General features: G+C 32.4%; 1 protein-coding gene across 1 annotated transcript in view; it reads right to left on the minus strand.

The window, feature by feature from the left end:
• The window catches only part of LOC133171812 (integrator complex subunit 2-like), a 275,651-nt gene that overhangs the window by 239,942 nt on the left and 28,463 nt on the right, over positions 1–7,246 (minus strand). The gene's annotated exons all lie outside the window — the stretch shown is intronic.

A 7,246-nucleotide genomic window follows, 5' to 3' on the forward strand; every position in this document is an offset into this window, starting at 1 on the left:
TTTCTTCCCATATCAACTTCTAATTGACGCTGTATGTTCAACGTCAATTTTTACCAAACACACATTTTGCTACTTTTTTCTACAATATTTACATTAGGATAAGTCGAAGCGATTTAACTGTGGATGACAAATTGCTTCAGCAGTCGGGGTCAGTAAATTTGTAACACGTTGTATCCTCTTCTAGCAGTAAAATAGACTCACTTTTGGCAGAATGCAAGATGTTGATAGCTTTTCGTAGCCCGTTTCCTCTCACAAATTAACACTACGTATAAACATGATGCGTCGAATATAAACATTTATTCGGATACAAATCTAGCGATCTTTTTAGATCGGGATAAAGAATGCTTCTAAACGACCTTTTTAGCTTGAACAGATGTAGTATTTCCACTCAAATCCTTTTCTGATAAGAAGCAAATACGAAATTCACATAAAATATCTTTTCTAGAGTCAGGGAATCCCACGATAGCAAAACACTTAGCAATGCACTTGATTTTAGTGCTTATTTGTGTAATATGTAATGGTTATCTATTACTTATGATGAACAGGTTGTACAGGAAGAAACATCTACATGTTTATCAAAGATATGGAATTCTACCACAAAACAAAAATAAAAATATATCACTGACAAAAATGCGGATTTTAGCAACTCTTTTGACAAAGAATAAACTGTACCTTACAATGAGCATGTGATAGTTTTGTTTTATCAAATATCTGACAATGAAAAGCAACTTCAAATCAAAGACCTTATCTCAGAAAGTGACAACCAATCAAAGTCCTTATCACATTTGGTGCTAGCGGATGTCAGTTCTGAGCACGCGCTATCGTGTTTGACCCCGTCACTGGGAACGTCTTCTATGCGTTTGATGGACATTACACAGAGTAATGATAATTCAATGTTCACTGTCGACAGATAGAATTTTCCACTAAATGAAATCAATTCAGCTACCTGATAAACCGTCGATAATTTCAATTAACTGTATAGGTTTTCCTTGTGACATCACAGCTCTATTTACAATTTGATTTGTACATGTATATTTAACAATTTTACCATTCAAAATCATTACCTTCATTTCGAAAGGATTGCACAGTTCGCAAAAATCTAGTTTCATCAGTAAATTCATAGAAAATAATATACAACATAATATCTTCACAACAGTTTTTAATGAAATTAAATACATTTACGTAAATTTAGGAATGAAACCACGCCACGTGATTATACAGGTGAGCAATTGAACACAATGTGTTCAATTGCTCGAGTCACCTGCATAATCAATCTCGGTCACATATATGAGAATATACAGGTAATTTTGCTCAGTCATGCCAGTTGCACATTCCACATGTTCCCAAATGTTACCCACACAAAGAGTTACAAATCAAGATAATGTTTTCTTCCAATCTCTTTCAGTTCATGAATTATGTATGTTTGAACAGAGTTGTACCCATTAAAATTGTCTGATATCTTTGTAAAACAAAAACTTTATTTAAAAAAAAAAAAAAAAAAAAAAAAAAAAACACACACACAAACAAATTACAAAAACAAAAACCAACTAAAAAAAAAAAAAGAAAGAAAAGGAAAAAAAAAACACACAAACAAATTACACACAAACAAATTACAAAAACAAAACCAACTAAAAAAAATAAGAAAAGAGGGAAAGAAAGATGAAACAAGAAACAATGAAAAAAGTGTTCTGAAAATTTATTGTAAAATATTCTTTATTGTATACAATATATATTTATATATGTAATCGAAGTAAAAAATCAACATTCAATAAATGTTTGCAATGCAATAGTAATCGGCGGAGGGGAATGTCATTACTATAAGAGAGCTTAAAAACACGCAATGACTTTATGTTCATGGAAATAATCTTAAATTTCTCTATATACAGTCTTTTATGTTCCCAAAACAGCGACTAATGGTTCCTTGCGTGGGTAATGGTTCAAAATCAAAATAAAAGAAACAATTTCGAATGTTCACTATAATAGTGACGAAGTGTACATGGTGTATTGGTGATTTTATTATACAATTAAATATATTGATTAATTTCAGGGAGTACCTGTCACCTCTAATTAAATATTACGAGCGGACTCCTTAATTTGTGGATACAAATAGTTAGAAATATTTTGGTCAAACAACTTAGAAATCTCACTAAATTCATTTAATGATGAGCTCAACCATAGTATTATCTTTCCCGTTAGACCACAATAGCAGTCTGTGTTAGCTTTGGCAGCAATGGTGAATTGAGGGGTTTCGTTAATTAGTTGATCCAGAAGCCAATTCCAGGTTGGATGGTTTTCGTCAGTTGATGATTGAATGTCATAAAGATTCATCATTCGAGCTAGATAATAAATTCGAAATGCCAGCACATGCATAATCAGGGCAGATAATTTAAAGTAAAAACAAGAGGAGTTAACCGATAGAAAAGATACGAATACTTTATATACCAATCATATGCCCAAAGAATTTATATATATATATATATATATATATATATATATATATATATATATCTATATATATCTATATATATATCTATATATATATCTATATATCTATATATATATATATATATATATATATATATATATATATAATTCGATAATTCGGCTGACTACGGTACCCTTCAGTATTCGGTCGAGGACTAGTACGGTACCCTGCATCAATCGGCTGAGGTTTGCCGAGTGAGATATATATATATATATATATATATATATATATATATATATATATATATATATATATATATATATATATATATATATATATATATATATATATATATACATCTGATTGGTTTGCTTGCTATCACGTGCAAAATTACATTTTACGATATTGACTTGAGTTACTAAAAATAACTTAGGGAAAATCCAAAGATGTGTTTAATTATAATGGTGAAAAGTCTAAAACTTACAAAGTCCTACATAAAGAATTTGTCTTCTTCTTTTTCAAATAAAATAATAATGTAGCCCTTTGATTCGGTCGACCCATAGGTATATCGATTTCACAGAAAAGCATATTGCCGGACTTTGCACTTCGTGCTTAGTCTATATGCTTTTCTGTGAAGTCGATATGTCTATGGATAGACCTCATAAAAGGGCTATATTTATATAATATATATATATATATATATATATATATATATATATATAATTTTTTACCAGTTCGAGCCGGGGTGCATGCAAAATGGGCATATTCAGAGTAATAAATCCACCAACAAAACGAACATCGACATATGTTACTTTATTTAAAATCTGTCTTTAAGTCTTACCGTGTGTCGCGATTACAAGCTCTCTCTTTTTAATTTAAGGCTTTAAAACACCACGTTTTGCGATCAGTTGTGGGAATGCGTGAAATTGCAGTTGAAGGCAACCTGCTATATGCATATTGTCCATTGTTGCCGAAAGATTTGAAGTTTACACACCGCGAAAGGCAATTAAAATATTGCTTCTGACATTTGGCACAGCGAGAAACGTGAACGAGTCAATCAAATTTTACTAGAAGCGTTTACTAAACAAATGCTATAAAGGTTGATCAATGATATTTAATTGCATGGTATATTAAAAAATGTCATAAAGTATACTTTTTTTTCAAATAACTTTGATCGATGGATATATTTAAATCTGTTTTGCATTTCATAAACTCCTAAAATTTGAGAGAGAGAATTCTGTCCTGCACGTGTGTGTCAATTTGTTGAGCAGGATGTAAGACACGGAATTTAGCTCTAGATAATGTTTAATCAAACAGTTTCTTGGAATGATTCTTCTTTATAAATATATATATTCAAACTGGATTATATTTGTATAATTCTATTTTACGATATTTCAATTATGTATCAATAAAATATGTTTATATTCATTCATTTGTGATCTATTTGAAAGAAAAGGTTGTGCTTCCCCATTTTTAGCAAGATTGTAATATATTTTAGAAATTCTGTTTTATTTTGCCGATAATTTTTCAGCATTTTTGCTTAAGATTTAAATTAAGAAATTTGACACTAAAAGCAAACAAAACAACAAAAACAAAAATATTTTTAAAAATAAATAAGAATATATACGTTACAAGACAATTTTTCTGTTAATGATAGAAGTATACGTAAGACTGTAAGTCAGTACTAACTACTTTTAGTATATCAGTAGATTGTTATTGTTATATTTCGTTTTTGATTTTTCAGAATTCTAAAACTTGTGAATGTAACAAAATTGTTCCGGGTAATTTTAGTAACAGTTGGTGCTGAGTACAATGATACTTAGAACAAGAAAATGGTTAATATGTAACTAATGGATTTGTACTACCGGTATGTTTCTGTGTAACATGCTAGTAGGGCAGGTCTTATTTACATTCTCTTTTCATTAACGCCTCTAGCTTCTGTCGAATGGAAACTGGATCTTTCACAAATCAGGTGAAAAATGTCAAACATCCTCACACGTATTCTTGCATCAATAATAATGTCTTCCAAGGTGATTACTTTACAGAGATCTCCAGTACAATGCGCATGCGCCCTGGTCATTTAAGGGTGTAGGTTACAAATGGCTACTCGCTCAGTTCCGTTAGATTTGACTTAGATACGGCGTATCTTTGCTGTTTGGGTGGCAGATGCATAACTGTGACGTTTGTGTTCCCGGTCTGTTTCTTTATTCTTTTACTTCAGAACCATATGTTTTTCTCAAACAGAATTATATCAAGGAAAACCATCAATTGTTGATCGTCTTTTTCTGCAGACCTCATGAGATATCAAGAAATTCGCCGTTTGATTCTTTACCTTTCTTCTGCTGTATTCTGTTTGAAACATCAGACGTGATTGAAATATAATGATTTTAGATCTCTGTGAACAATTCTTTGAGTTTACCCTGAAAATTATACCGCAAATATCATGCATTATTAGATTTTTAGGCAATATGATAACTTCTAGTATAAAGCGAGTGAAAAAAATACATTCCTAACAAAAGTTATTCTGATCTAAAAAAAATTTGCCAAATCAAACCTCGCCCATCATTCATAAATATACAATTAAGAATAGGTTTCACGATGCTCAAAACCGTCTTGTCCAGCATCTATTCATCGGAACGATGATATCTATGGATATTCCCGGTCAGTCGGGAATATGGATAGTTTTCCATCTAGATGATTTAAGGAAGAGTTATTTCCCCATGGCCGCCATATTGTAGGTCAACATCCCCAGATCCCTTCATTATTCAACCAAGTTCAATTTGTTATACTGGGCACTGAGGCGAAGATGACGCTGTTTTTCTTATGAATATACGTTTGTTAAAGCTTCTTTAATTGATAATCTTAATATTGTAAATATCCCCCCCCCCCCCAATATTTCTGGCTTGCATGTTTGAAATTGGTTGCTCAAAGAGGAAAATCACGGCCAGGAACACGTTAAGTTCCTAGACAGTACCGTTGTCAGAAACCTTTAAAGTTAAGCACTGAAACTGGTTCGTTGTCATGAACATACAGGTGATGTTATGATAAATTCTGTCCGGTGTCATGACTTGAGAAGACAGACTGTGAGAAGTTTTTCATTTTTCAAGTTAAATTATCTATAACAATGTCTGAAATTACAATGGGAAACAGGGCTGACACCTCATTTGGTGTTGTATGAATTTCGGCCGTTCAAAAGAAGTAATAAAAGAAGAGTTTGCGTTGGCGACATTAACCCTGTTGAAATCACTTGTGGATTTGATTCATTTTCCTACCAAGATGTTATATTTTTCGTAAATAGAATATATAATATACACACCAATTGGTGCAGACAGTATCAAGACATGTTGTAAGCCTTTACAGAAAAATGAGAACATTAAAATTGAAAATTTTGATTTATTTCATTTTTTGTCCGTTGTCATGACAAGATACGAAAATTCAGTCCGTTGTCATCGGTCCGTTGTCGCTACTGTACTTTATACACTACGAAGGACGATCTTATGTTGTTTTAGGTATTGTTAAGCATGCCATCAAAAAGAGGAGTGTGACGGTACATATTGTCGTCGGCGACAAAATGTACCTACCCTGACTGCACATATCGTCGTCCATTGGTACATATTGTCGCCGGCGACAATTTGTACCGAGACGAGCCTTTTCTTCCTCCTATTTAATGAAAGACAAAATGTACAGTCAAGCATGGGCACATTTTGTCGTCGGCAACAATATGTACTGTGAACATTTGCACATATTGTCGCCGATATATTGTGTTGAATATTTACTAAGGCTGGCTGAAATTAATTCTACGTTTAACGTCACCTATAAACTTCAAAACCTACGAGGGCGGGAGAAAAAAAATTAAACAAACAGAATTTTCAAACAAATGAGTCGTTACTCATCTACATGAATTAAAATACTGTAAGTATTTGTAATCATGTACAGACTCTTTGTTAAATAATCATTTTCAGTAAACCTGTATCTTTAAATGATAGACTGATTAGACTCAGCTCAAATATACCTCAAAGAGGGCCCAAGTATTGTCTATCTCTATGGAATGTAGTTTTTAGGTGCTAAAAGTAAGAGCAAACCGGAACAGAAACATTAAAAAATGTGGATTTGTTTGTTTTTTCAAAGTGCCAAATTTCTCTGAAACCTACGCGCACGGGTGACGTTAAACATAGAATTAACTTTGGGCAGCCTAAGGTCGTGAAGAGAGAGAGAGAGATATTGACACACATACACAGAGAAAGAGAGAGACAGACAGACAGCTAGACAGACAGAAGAATAGACAAAGTGTTTGGCTGATAAATAAGTTAACAAGTTGTATTTAGCATTACTCGCAATACTGTAGGGAGAAATGGTGTTGCTCAGAAAATTGTGTCCAGCATTGGTTTACTTGACTATGATATGTTAAAATACCGTAGTTCTTGAGATATCTGAAAAATCAGTCTATTCTTTTTTTCTCATTAGATATACATGGATATTAGATTGAAAGTTATTTGTTCAGTAGTAATGTTATCTGGAATTCATTTTTTTTTTTTTTTGCTTAATTCTCATACGAGTGCCGATATAATTGGTGTATGAGTTGACATATTTTTAGCTCACCTGAACTGATAGCTCTAGTGAGCTTTTCTGATCACATTTTTGTGTTGTCCTTCTGTCTGTCGGTAAACTTTTCACATTTTCAGCTTCTTTTCAGGAACTACTGGCCAATTTCAATTTCAACCAAACTTGCCAGAAAGCAAACATGGATAAAGGGAGTCAATTTTGTTCAAACTAATGGTCATGCCCTCTTTCAAGGAAGTACATGTATAGTTAAGAATTAGT

The sequence above is a fragment of the Saccostrea echinata genome, unplaced genomic scaffold, assembly GCF_033153115.1.
Source record: "Saccostrea echinata isolate AGI-Se365-2 ecotype Australia unplaced genomic scaffold, CSIRO_AGI_Sech_v1 ptg000054l, whole genome shotgun sequence".
NCBI lineage: Eukaryota > Metazoa > Mollusca > Bivalvia > Ostreida > Ostreidae > Saccostrea > Saccostrea echinata.